This window comes from Pan troglodytes, chromosome 4 (assembly GCF_028858775.2).
Source record: "Pan troglodytes isolate AG18354 chromosome 4, NHGRI_mPanTro3-v2.0_pri, whole genome shotgun sequence".
NCBI lineage: Eukaryota > Metazoa > Chordata > Mammalia > Primates > Hominidae > Pan > Pan troglodytes.
The window spans coordinates 49,956,607-49,970,673 of record NC_072402.2 but is presented as its reverse complement, the minus strand read 5'-3'; the positions used below and the strand labels follow the sequence as shown (position 1 = coordinate 49,970,673).

The 14,067-nt window shown below is 41.0% G+C and overlaps 1 pseudogene; it reads left to right on the top strand.

Annotated features, from left to right (window-relative positions):
* The first annotated feature begins 9,029 nt into the window (after window positions 1-9,029).
* LOC471532 (large ribosomal subunit protein mL49-like) lies at window positions 9,030-12,980 on the top strand (annotated as a pseudogene).
* Window positions 12,981-14,067: the final 1,087 nt, after the last annotated feature.

Sequence of the window (14,067 nt, the reverse complement as noted above, 5' to 3'; positions counted from 1 at the left end):
CAGTCTCGGTGGGATCTAGAAACAGAACAGTGGAAGTAGTAGACACTCTTTGGGAGGTTCACTTGCTCTATCATACCTGCTGTCTCCATTTTCACCAGTCAACTTTTGCTGCAGCAGTGAAGCATTCCCCCAAACCTCCGAGGCTTACAACAATAAATAGATATTTCTGCCTTGAGATATGCAGCATAAATGTGACATATCTGGCTTAGGCTTGGCTCTGGTTGAGATCTGTGCTCTGTGTCTCTCATTCTGTGTTTTTCATGCTAAAAGGCAGGGATACAAGGGGATAAGTGGGAACACAGCATGCCTTTTAAAACTTCTGCTCAAAACTGGAAGAGTGTTCCTTCCCCCCAAGTCCCATTGGTCAAAGCAAGTCACATGACCAAACCTAAAGTTAGGGAGATGGCATCATATACTTTTCCCACAGTGAACATGACAAGAGTAGGAAGGGAAGGACAAACTGTGAGAAATAGCATGATTCACCATCCCCTATCTCTAAAAGCTAACAACCCACATTCCCAGGGCTAGGGCTCAGGCAGAAATGTTTATCAGTGCTGTTGGAACATAAGACCCAATTTAAAAAGCCATTATCACAATCATGAAATAATGCATTCTGACCTTACCATTTGAAAACATAAAAAGTAAAGCAAACTGGCTTTATCATACTTGGTAGGCAGACTGTAAAGTGCCCCCCATGAGGCCAGCCTCCAGGTATTTACAGCCCATGCAATCTCTCCGTGAGTGTGGACTGGGCCTAACAACCCCCTTCTAATAAATAGAAGATGGCAAAAGTGACGGGATATCACTCCTGAGAATTAGGTTACAAAAAGACTGTTATTTTCTGTCTTTCTCTCTCAATCTTCTCACTCTGGGGAAAGCAAGAAATTTGCAAAGAAAGAAAAGTTTGCCATGATGTGACAGGCTGAGGTGGCAAATAACTAATGTCATCAGCTAACAGCCTTGTGAGTAAATTTGGAAGCCCAACATAGCCTTGATCTGACTGCAGCCCTGACCAAGACCTTGACTGCAGCCTTTTGAGGGATCCCTGAATCAGAGGCACACAGCCAAGCCTTGCCCAGATTCCTGACCCATAGAAACTGTGAGATAATAAATATTTGTTATGTAGTCATAAATACTATCCCATATGAATAATTAAGTTGGCGAGCCTCGTTGACAATTTTGTGACTTACTAAATGAAATGCTATTATTACAAAGTGATACTTGAATCTAAAGAAAAACAAAAACAATATATCTATCTATCTATTGATGAACCTGAGTTAAATTACTAAGAATGACATTATTCTGCCTCATAGTTGGACATACCCGGAATAAATTTTATTTGTACTCATTTAATGAAGCAACAATATCTATTTCATAAGGGATAAAAGAATGATGATTACTAAAGACAAAGTGACAATGATGATGTCAGCACTAAGAAAACTGTCCACATTCTGACAATTTAGCTAGAATATATCACACATGAACTTTCCTTGAAATTTTATTTCTGTCTATGTAAAACTCGTTAAGTTCTCCAGAAAGTGTGTATATGAAGATTCCAAATCTTTAAGAGTTACTTTTCAGTTAGCAAACTTATATATATACATTACCATTTCATTGATAGTTATATTTGTTTTAGAATTGTAGACCAGATTTTCTATAGATTTCTATATTCCTTCAGGTTTAGTCACTTGTATAACTAAAAGAGGAATACCTCTTCATGTTTTCTTATTCATTCCTTTATTTCTCCCTTTCCTTTTCTGGGCTACAGGCTGTGCCTGGCACATTGTTAGTACTTGGTAAATGCTTATGGAATGAAGGAAGGGAGAAAAGAAGGAGGGAGCTGAAGTTCAGAGACTGACAGTGTATCAATGTGGTATGCTATATACTATTTTCTCTTTTTAGAAACATACTCCTCAGGTTCATAGACTATAAAAATTGAACCACAAACATGAGATTTTTCTGAATAACACTCAGTATTCCATTATGTATAGGAGGTCTTAGTGTGTCCCCTTTCTGTACTGAGGATCATGTGTACACTATAAAGTTCATTTAATTAACTACCTCTGATAATCTTCTCCCTGCTTCATGCTACTATCCTTCTTTTCCCTATTGGCAGTTTCTTGTGGGAATTGCCTTGGGTGAAAGTCATTCTTGTAAGAAAGTTAGTTTTCTTTAAAAAACAAAAAATGTAATGTTCTTAGCAATCAAAACAGCAATAAAAGCAATAGAAGATGTAATTCCTATACAAGGTGTATAAGTTAAACATGCAACTATAGAGCTTTTAATAGTATTTAGCACAGCTATCATTAACTAGTTTCTGTAAAAGCCAAAAAAGCTGGCATATTAGGTAATTTGCGAAGTACTTTATTCTCCGATCTCTTTTACCAAATTACTTTCCATTTCCTGTCAGACTCCATTCCAGGAAAAATAGAGATTTTTTTTTGTTTTTTTGTTTTTTTGTTTTGTGTGTGTGTGTGTGTGTGTGTGTGTGTTTTGTTTTGTTTTGTTTTTGACTAGAATGATTTCTCCCAACCTTATTTACCTTGCAGACTCCAGCTTCTTTTTCAATGTTCAATTTAGGCCAAACCCTGAACCAAAACTGTTCAGGGAGACCCCCAGACTGCTATGCAAATATGACAGTCTCAGCCAATCCCATGAGGAGCTCTGAAGCAAATATCACTGTGATAATTGATTTTATGTGTCAACTTAGTTAGCCTATGGTATCTAGGTATTTGGTTAAACATTTTTCTAGATATTTCTGTGAAGGTATTTTTAAAATGAGATTAACACTTAAATCAGCAGACTTTGAGAGTAAAGCAGATTGTTCTTCATAATGTAGGTGAGCTGCATCCCATCAGCTGAAAGCTTTAAGAGAAAAAGATTGGTGTCTCCAAAAGAAGAGGGAATTATGCCAACAGCCTGGCAGCCTGTGGTATTTATTATGGCAGCCTGATATAATTTGGCTGTGTCCCCACCCAAATCTCATCTTGAGTTGTAATTCCCATAATCCCCACGTGTCATGGGAGGGACCCAGTGGGAGGTAATTTAATCACGGGGGCAGTTACTCTCATGCTGTTCTCAAGATAGCGATGGTTTTATAAGGGGCTTTCCCCGCTTTTGCTCAGCACTTCTCCTTGTTGCTGCCCTGTGAAGAAGGACGTGTTTGCTTCCTCTTCTGCCATGATTGTAAGTTTCCTGAGGCCTCCCCAGCCCTGCAGAACTATGAGTCAATTAAACCTCTTCCCTTTATAAATTACCCAGTCTCTGACATGTCTTTATTAGTGTGTGAGAACAGACTAATACACAGCTCTGGTAAACAAACACCATCACCAAGTCTCAGCTGGGTAGAAAAGACCAGGCCCTAGTAACTTCTGTCCTCAGTCATTGGATGGGGGCTGCCTCGGAAGAAAGTGGTCTCTACTTAAAAGCTGCAGTAGATCTCAAAGATGCTGCAGTTAGAAACTGTCATTTGACTGTCTTTCTCACAGCTGAATGGCAATTTTTCTTAAAGGATGAACCAAACAGTGCACCTATCTGGCTGCCACATGTGGGAAGAAGGAAACAAAGATAACACATAAGAAAAGGTAAGAAAACATTCTGCTTCACCAACAAACATGAGACAATCCTGCCAATGTTATAATTCATGGTGGTTATGTTTGTGATGAATTTGTATTGAGCCAATTTAGTTAAGCTGGAACAACATTTCTAAGAATTCCCTTTCCTACATAGATCCAAGCTAGTGTGGGCTACCAAAAACGTTTTGCATGAGATTTAGAAAAGGGAAGTAGAGTAGCGACCACATTCTTTTTATGCTCAGGTCAAAGCAGGGCATGAAGCACCGTTGCAGCTCACACATACTATGATCTGATGGCTCATCCTAATGGCAAGGCAATAACTGGTCCTGCAGCTCTCCCCAGATCCACTGGATCTCTTCCATCTACTTCTTTAGATACTGAGCCAGGTACATGTTTAGCTCCTTGCTTAAGGGTACTGTATTAGTCAGGGTTCTCCAGAGAAACACAACCAATAGAATAGATAGATGATAGATAGATAGATAGATAGATAGATAGACAGACAGATAGATAGACAGATAAATAGATAGATAGATTATTATGAGGAACTGGCTCATGCAATTATGACGACTAAATCCTATGATCTGCTGTCTGCAAGCTGGAGCCACGGGAAAGACACAGAGCTATACTTCCAGTTCAAGTCTGAAGGCCTGAGAACCAGAAGAACCAATGATGGGAGTTCTAGTCTGAGGGAAAGAGAAGATCAATGTTCAAGGTCAAGCATTCAGGCTGAGAGTGAAAATTCTCCCTTCCTTCACCCTTTACTTCTCTTCAGGCTCTCAACAGATTGAATAATGCCCACTCACATTGGGGAGGGCAATTAGATTTACTTAATCTACTGATTCAAACACTAATCTCATCCAGAAACACCCACACAGACACACCCAGAAATATTGTTTAACCAAAAATCTGGGCACCCAGTAACCCAATCAAGGTGACACATAAAGTTAACTGTTCCAAGCACCAACTTTTCCTGCAGGACAATCCTATCATCACAGTTGGAGGCTTGCCATCAGTGAGAGACACATGCAGGTTTCAGTGTGTCCTCATAGGTTTCGCTTATTCTCTCAGGTTCTAGTTTGTTCCTGCTTCCCCCACTTCATGTTTTTCTGCCCTTGCTCACTGCCTGCCCTGCTGAATTCAGGCTGTAGCTCTAGAGGCAAAAGAAACAATCTCCCATAAACTGTTCAAATAGCTCCCACAAGTGTGTAAGGTCAAATTCCTAAACAATCTTCCTTCTTAAATATATCTCTTAGTGGTTCTGCTTTCTGTTCAAACCTTGACGGATACAATAATTATTCTTAGGGACAAGAATGGCTTAATTTATAGCCAACCTGAAATTTACCTAGGAATTGCTTTGCAAGACTATGGCTTGAGGTCATTAAAATTTGGGGATTGCAAATTCATGGTGTGTTCTGCCATGCTCCCTGCTTCACCTGAGGCAGGCATTGCTAATCAATCATAGTATTTTTTCCTGTTGGCTGGAATGCACTCAGAATTTTTCTCATTACAGTGTTCTAGGCAAGCCTTAAAATTTGATTATGTTTAGCTTTTTACTTGAAACCTGTTTTTGTTAGTAAACATGAGGGACTCACATAATGTACATTTTATTTCAGAAAGCATCAAATTTTAATATCAGCTTCAGAAAGTTTTATGGAAATCATCATAACATGTTTCTTAACGATGAGCTTAAAAAATAACCAGAGCAAAATGTAAGAAGAAAGAGAGGACATCATATTTTTTGCCTGGGCTCTTGTAGTGGACTGAATGATGGCCCACAAAAGGTATGTTCACATCCTAATCCCCAGAACCTGTAATGTTATCTTAATTGGAAAAAGCATCTTTTCAGATGTAATTAAAAATCTTTTTTGTGTGTGTGACAGGGTCTCATTCTGACACTCAGGCTGGAGTGCAATCATACCTCTCTGTAATGAACTCCTACACTCAAGTGATCCTCCTACCTCAGCCTCCTGAGTAGCTGGGACTACAGGCATGCTACCACGTTCAGCTACATTTTTAAATTAATCATGTTGCCCAGGTTGGTCTCAAACTCCTGGGCTCAAGTCATCCTCCTGCTGCGGCCTCCAAAAGTGTTGGAAAAGAATCTTAAGATCAGGAGGTCATTCTGGATTAGCCAGGTAGGCCCTAAATCCAACGAAAAAAATGTCTTTATAAGAGAAAGGCAGAGGGAAATTTGAAACAGACAGAATAGGAAAGGACAGACAGGAAAGGAGGAGGCAGTGTGACCACAGAGGCAGAAATTGATGTGATGTTGGACAAGTTAAGGAATGCCTGTTGTTTTAACTGTCTCCTATTTACCCCATTGGTGAGGGAGGGATCTCCACCCCAAGATTATTGAGGTGGCTGAAGACATGACACCCGTCACTGGAGAGATGAGATCAACAGCAGTTTATTTGTCACATATATTCACAGCCTGGGGAAGAGAATACCACAGGCCATGCAGGGTCACATGGGGATTGCACGTGGTAACAGAATGAACAACCAGAGGCAGTGGGAGGCAGGCTCTGTAGTGTCAAGAGGATGAAGTACATCATGGTTCCTGTGGGGAGATGACTGGCTTATTTGAATAATTCAATGGGCTGGCAGAGAACTGAAACCCACTACTCAAGGATAAGTAGGCACTGTGCCTGATCCCTTTCATAAGGTGGGCTATCTGTCTAGACAATCCGATCTGCAGTAGCAGAATGGGGAAAGGAGGTCGTAGTTAGGCCATTCACGGCTCTCTTAATTCTATCAGATAGATGTCAAGACACTGCAGAAAATTGGGCCTTAATTTTAGGTATTATTCTACACCTATGGGCACCTGAATCTAGAAAAGCAAATGACTGATTGTCACCTAGAACCTTCAGGGGGTATGTGGCCCTGCTGACACCTTGAATTTGGCTTTCTGGCCTCTAGAACTACTGTGAGAGAATAAATTTATACAGTGTTAAGCCACCCAGTTTGTGGTATTTGTTATAGCAGCCACAGGAAACTCATACAGCTCTCTAGCATTTCCCCAAACTAAAAGAACAATGAGTACTTTTGGTTGGAAAACAGGATCTGGCTTGCTTCAAGATGATATACTTAAGGTAATATGAAGAGAGGCAGAGCCATCATCTCTTAAAGGGCAAAGGTGAGAAAAATCAGAGACCTCCACCTATTATTAAAATTGTAAGATTAACTGTATCTTCATTACCAACAATTAGTCTTTAACATCAAATGAGTCATTAACGTATACTATATGCATTGAAATGATCACTTTGTATATAAATCCTATGCTTTTGTCCTTTAAGATGTATTGCCTTATTATTTTAGTATCCTTTTGCTACTTATCTTTTTTGATCCTTCTGTTCTCCTAGTGAATGTTTTTGAGGATTTAAAAAACTATTTCCCTGTGAATGGTTTTCTGATTTTCTTTGGAAAGAGATAGAATACTTTTCTAAACTTTATTTTAATCATATATTTATGAGAGACTTTTTCAGACATGCTTTGCAGCTTGAAATTTTTATTATATTGCATCCAAGGTTTCATATCTTATTACATTTTTGTGTGCATAGTTTCTTATTACAATGTGTTTTCTATAGTTGTTTAAAGCCACAGTTTAATCAGAAATTAGAATGTGTCAGTGTCTTTTATTTCTGTTGTGTATGTAGGCCACCAATACAACTCATTATAGTAGTTGCCTTTTTATTTTTGTATATGTTGGGTCTTTTGTTTTGATCCTTAATTTCTTTGGGAATGATTCCTATGAGAGTAATTTTTGTAGAAAATGGAACTTTAATAGAAAATGGTTTTAATTACCGTATATGTCATATTCTTTCTCAGATTTTCATACATTTTTACATCTCAATTACAAAGTTCAAATTTGAAAGTTTCCAGCATTTATATTATTTATTTGTTGCTCCTAAGTTGTCTGTTCTACTGTAATCCTTTTACTATTGTCTTTTTTGATCTGCAATATGACAAGGAAATTTAAATTATTTTATACACACATATTTTATATACACACATACAGAGTCTCCCAATTTAGTACATTAAAAAACAATTATTGGCCGGGCACGGTGGCTCATGCTTGTAATCCCAGCACTTTGGGAGGCTTTGAGACCAGCCTGGCCAACATGGTGAAACCCCGCCTCTACTAAAAATACAAAAATTAGCCAGGCGTGGTGGCAGGCACCTGTAATCCCAGCTACTTGGAAGGCTGAGGCAGGAGAATCACTTGAACCCGGGAGGCAAAGGTTGCAATGAGCCAAGATCGCGCCATTGCACTCCAGCCTGGACAACGAGTGAAACTCCATCCAAAAAAAACAAAGAAAAGAAAAAAACAACTTTTTTTTTACTTGTTTTCCACAGTTTTTTGATGTAAGCATCATTTTTCAAACAGCTTCATTAAGCTATAATTCACATACCATACAATTTATCCATTTAAAGTCTACATTTCAATGGTTTCTGGATTGTGTATTTAATTCATGATTAATTCTTTATATAGGACTCCCCTTTAAGACAATAATTTCAACGGGTAGTGCATGGAGGATTGGGAACCAATGGGTACCAACCAGAAGTAAGAGAGACACTTTCCTCTCAGACCACCAGCACTCACTGGAAGTACACAAACCTGGAGTACACAGACCTTGGCAAAGGCTGATGCTCAAACAGGGGCTTGGTTGAAAGTCTGTGGACAGGACTCAGTTACCTTTGACCTGGAGGGGAGACACAGATCCAAAAACTGAAAATTAAAAATAAGTGACAATCTGCACATCAAATCGTGAGATCCAGGATCTCCTTCACCTAACCCGCTCTTCCAAATGCCAACAGCCAGGATCACACACACACAGACACACGCACTCACTGATTCCCACATGCAGGCATGTATGAGCAGGAAATTAGATGATTCTTTTCTGGAAAAATTGAGTATCCCAGAAACAAAGACTTCCACATATGACATTTAGTGGTTTCCCAGTACAAATAGGGCAAGCCCAACACAACTCACAGAGCTTCAATTCATATTTTTGGTACTTCACATTTCAACATGAACAGAGTCAAAGATCACCAGACATTTAAGGAAACTGTTAATATAAAAGAGACCAAAATACACACACACACACACACACAACACAATACTCACACACACAACTTGGAGACATGTACCATGGGGAACAAAAGAACTTCAAAGAGAACAAAACACTATACAAGAAAGGAGGCATACATTTGATGACTTGCCTCAGTGGTGAACAAATATAACAATTAATTATTATTAATTATAATATAATTAATAATTATTATAATAATGTAAAGGCAGACTGAATAAGGTGATATAACTATAGTGATAGGAAGAAAGGGTGGAGGAATATTTTTTAAAAAGCTAAATCACCTACAACATAAGTAAGTCAATAGCTAACATCTAAATTGATAAATAAATAGACAGCAGAATAAACTAGGTAAGGGGCAACTACCATGTTCCGGGACATGCTGCAGGGCTGGAGAACCAACATCCACCAGGGCTGTGGGCTATGACTACTGAGCCAGACCCCGGCACCTCTGGATTATCCGAGCTTTGTGAAGCCTGTGGATGAACACGTTTGCAGAGTGACTGTTACTCTTCACTAGGATCCCAAAGTCCCCAAGGCATGAACATTATCCCACCCCAATGGCTGGCAACCTCCCAGAGAAACCCCCAACCCCACCCAATCTGCCCTACTTGGTGCAGTGCCCTCAGATGCACAAAATCCTTGTCTATAAGGACATCACACATGGCAACTTTCAGATGACTGTGACCCCAAAGGTGGAGGGGGACATCTGGGCGCTGCTGAAGGATGTGGAGGATTTTCTGAGCCCACTGCTGGGAAAGACACCTGTTCCTGTGTACCCGTACCCGTACCTCAGCCAGGTCAATGAGGTGACAGGTATGCTGCAGGTCAGGGGAGACTTTTTTTTTTTTTTTTTTGTGAGACAGAGTCTCGCTCTGTTGTCCACGCTGGAGTGCAGTGGCGTGGTGCGATCTCGGCTCACTGCAACCTCCACCTCCACCTCCCGGGTTCAAGCGATTCTCCTGCCTCAGCCTCCTGAGTAGCTGGAACTCAGGCGCACCCTGCCACGCCCGGCTAATTTTTGTATTTTTAGTAGAGATGAGGTTTCACCATGTTGGCCAGGATGGTCTCGATTTCCTGACCTTGTGATCTACCTGCCTAGACTTCCCAAAGTGCTGGGATTACAGGCATGAGCCACCGTGCCCGGCCAGGAGACTTTGATCAGTAGCTCAAGCCTGACTCCTGGAGAAGGGTTTCTGAGGCCCAGCTGAGCAGCCTGCATCATGGCGTACTCCACAGACTAGAGTCCAGAAGACCTCAGGAAGAGGGAATGTTGCCCAAGGATAGTGCTGGCTTGCAAGTAAACCCTCACTGCTGTTGATTCCAGGCCACTGTCAAGTCTAGGGCCTCAGCAAGGAAAAGGAGCCCGATACGCTGCTCCTATGTCACAAGCCCTAGCAATCATTAATGCAATTTTCTATTTGGCTATATATACTATTTAAGTCACTAAAATTTGTACAATATTTACAAATTTAATGATCATCTGAAGCTGTGCAAAAATAAATCACAAGTATGAGTATATTGTTTTAAAATATTGAGGAAAGTATCAAAATTAACAGCTAAACCAGTTGTAAGTGGCTGATTCCAGGAACAGGGATGGTATTAGGATGGTGGGTGGGACCTGTTAAGGAGGAAACTGGTTAAAAGATTACTGTTTTTCATTGTAAGCCTTTTAGGGCTATTTTAATTTTTAATATGTTTTACTTAGATAAGGAATAAAAACTAATGTAAAAGAAAAAAATCCGGATATAGTATTTTAATTAGCATTGTTTGGTTTGTTTTCTAAATTATAGTTTCAAAGGCAGACAGCAAAGACTTTGGGGCAGATAACTATGTAAATTGACTAATCCTTCGAATGCTTTCTCTCTTTCTTTCTTTCTTTCTTCTTCCTCTTTCTTTCTCTCTCTCTTTCTTCCTTTCCTCTTTCTTTTCTTTCTTTCTTTCTCTCTTTCAGATGCAGGGTGGTGGTGGGGGGGGTTCTCCTTATATTGCCCAGCCCAGACTCGAACCCCTGCAAAAAGCCCTCCACCTCAGCCTCTAGAGTAGGTGGGGCTACAGGCATGCGACACTGCATCCAGCTAATCCTGCAAATATTGTTAAGTAAACCGGTTAGGTGTCCAAGGGAGAGAATATAGTCATAGGTTCCTAGTTTCTATTTGTGATTGGGCTGGTAAAGCCCCTTCCTCATCCCTCTTTTCCTTTCATCACTGGAGACAGAAACTAAAAACCATGGCTTCAGGCTGCTAAAAGCCTAAAACAAAACAACAGAACTGCAACAACAACAACAACAAAATAAGGTGGCTTGGACAAGCTTGAGAATTTCTTTAGATGATTCCTCAGCAGGGAGAGGGGAAGTGGAGAGTGGGAACATACAATTTCTTGAGAAAATAAACTCTGAAGTTTAAAAAAGAACTCAGGCAATACTTTCTTTCTTTCTTTTTTTTTTTTTTTTTTTTTTTTTTTTTGAGACGGAGTCCTGCTCAGTCGCCCAGGCTGGAGTGCAGTGGCGCGTTCTCCGCTCACTGCAAGCTCCGCCTCCCGGGTTCACGCCATTCTCCTGCCTCAGCCTCCCGAGTGGCTGGGACTACAGGCGCCCGCCACCACGCCCGGCTAATTTTTTGTATTTTTAGTGGAGACGGGGTTTCACCGTGTTAGCCAGGATGGTCTTGATCTCCTGACCTCGTGATCCGCCCTCCTCGGCCTCCCAAAGTGCTGGAATTACAGGCTTGAGCCACCGCGCCCGGCCTGAAGTCAGGCAATAATTTATACTACAAGAAGGAAATAAAAACCTCAAGAGGTGGTAATGACGATGATTGTCTGAAACAGACACGCCTGGATCACCTAGAGGATGTGAGGAGAGTCAGATAACCAGCACTGGCCCTCTTGCTTCTGGGCAGCCTCTCCTTCTCATTCAGCTCCTGGTTCCTCAACACTTTCCACTGTCCCACCGTCTGGCCTTTCTTCCCTTCCCCCCCGCCCCCCTACCCCCGCCCTTTCTCACGTCCCTCTCCGCAGCTGCAACTTTTGCTGGTACTAGCCATAATGTGACCTGAAAGGTTTCCTTTTTTTAGGTATACCTCATTTAATAAATAGGTTATGAGCGAAATGGTAACAATTTATCTGTTTCAATAAAAATAATTTCTATTAAACCCACGGAGACCAAAAGAACTATGTACATTTTGTACTTGCATGAGAACATTTGTTGATCTGGGTGGGAGTGACAGTGATGCCCAACAATAAAAGAAGATTTGCCATCCCAGATTTCAAAGAAGATAAATGCACAGGTGTGTTTTCCAGCGGGCTGTGGCTGGTGAATACGCAGTGTAAGGACTTTAATGGACAGACACGTAGACTTTTAACTTGCTGCTCTTCTTCTAAGCACTGTGCCACAGATTTGGACTTAATCACTGCAGGTAGAGTATTTTCCAGCTGATGATCTTTCAGGCGGGAATAGAGAGAACGTTTAGATCTCTACTCTTGACTTTCCCAAACTATTTTTGGCATTATGTCATCTGATTGATGACTTAGTCCTTGTTCTACCTTGCAGAGTACAGAATTTCCCAACCCTTTTAAATGTTAACATTTAATTACTGTAATTCTTGAGAAACATCTATGACCATTTTAATCTAGAAGTTTTAGGCTTTTTGAGTGGCAAGCTACCTGTTTTTCTTTGTGTTTGACATAACTAAATAATTTTCCTAGAAAAAGAGTGATTGATGAAGAAATTTTACCTTAATATACATTTGAAACACATATTCTATTTAAAATATCATTACCTGACATTTTATTTATCTTATTCTCTCTCTGTTTCTTTCTCTCCCCCATAATTCTGGGGTTTACAGAATCAGTGGAATTTCCTTCCCTTCCCTTCCCTGTCTGGTACTCGACATTTGGGTTCAGCATGAAATTGGTCTTGTTGCTCCCTGTACTGAGAACTGCCCATACTAGTGTGTACTGGCTTATCACTGCAAGTCATCTTGTATTGGGCTGAATGACCAGGCTTTTGCCTTGTTCTTTGTAGGCCAATGTACCGGGTGTCAGAGTAGATAGCTACAGAAAAACTATGACAACTCGGGTAATCGAGGAGGTGGCCGTTGCTAAGCAACAGAAAGGCAAGCAGGATGTCTTGTGCTTGGGTCTTGGCAGTGTACTAGGAATAAAGAAGACCCACCAATCATTCCTTGTCCTCAGGGCACTGATTCAACATGCAGGTGCAAAGTGGGCCCAGAATGTGGAGATTCAGGACCAGCACCTGGCTTCTCTCCCAGTCCTCAGTTTGCAGCTCACCATCACTCCTTCCCCTGATTCCATGTTATGACAATGGGGTTCCTTGTGCCTCAATAAGCATCTCTTTCCCCCAGTACATTCTCCTTCCCCCCACCAACACATTTTATTTTCTAGGACTCAGCTTCTCATTGGTCCTCACTGAAATCTTGTTTAATTCTTGAGATCCTTCTTAGAGGCCCTAACCTTAAACCCAGCCTTCAACATATGCTTTGAGTTTTACAACTGTGTCTTCCAGCTATCCTCTGCCCTAACTGCTCCACCATTGAGTCCCCATATATGTTGGGGCTTCCTATATTTGCCGTGGTCTGTGACTGACAGTGACCATTTCCTGGCTCTTTTCTGCATCTCACACAGTTTCTACCTTGCCTGACTAGGAGGGTCTAATACCTGGACTCCAGACCTCACTTCCCCTTCCACCTGCAATCCTTTCCCCACATACACCCAAATTCCAGTGCCCATGCCTCTTCGACACATCCTGAGATATGATGGCACTAGCTATTTATTTCCTGCACTAATGTTCTTATTTTGACCCTTTGTTCTCAACATGGAGGCCCCACTGGTGCTTCTGGTGTGGGCTAGAGTGCATAGTTCAGACAATGTGAATTATCAGAGGACTTCTAATTTATAAATGGGCTTTATTTCCCAGCAAGATTGATTCCAGACAATATCCAAGTCTACAGGAACATACATTTCAGAGTTAATGTTATACATTTTAGTTGGGCTCTCCCGTCAGCCTACAAAAAGCCCGTTGGATCCAAAACATATTAGAGGTACCATACTTAAGCTTTATTTCAACTCTGACAAAAATTGGTTCTGTGAGGAAATGGAATTTGAGTTTTCAGTAGCAGTCCCAGGATCAAGCTCCCAAGCTTCAGCAATTGGACAGGAGCTTCTGTCGTTTCTATCAGGGTTGGTGGAATTAGAAAGGCACTGTTGGAATGCAAAGAGTTAATTATAGCTGGGGTAGGAATGGAAGGGTTAGGAGCGAGCTGCCTTCTGTTACCGCTTCCAGGAACTGAGGGGTGGACAGTCCAGCTGGTAGAGATGGGGAGATAGAAAAGACACTGTTGAGAAGCCTCACACCTGAACTGTCAATGTGATTGGTAAGATAAAGGGGC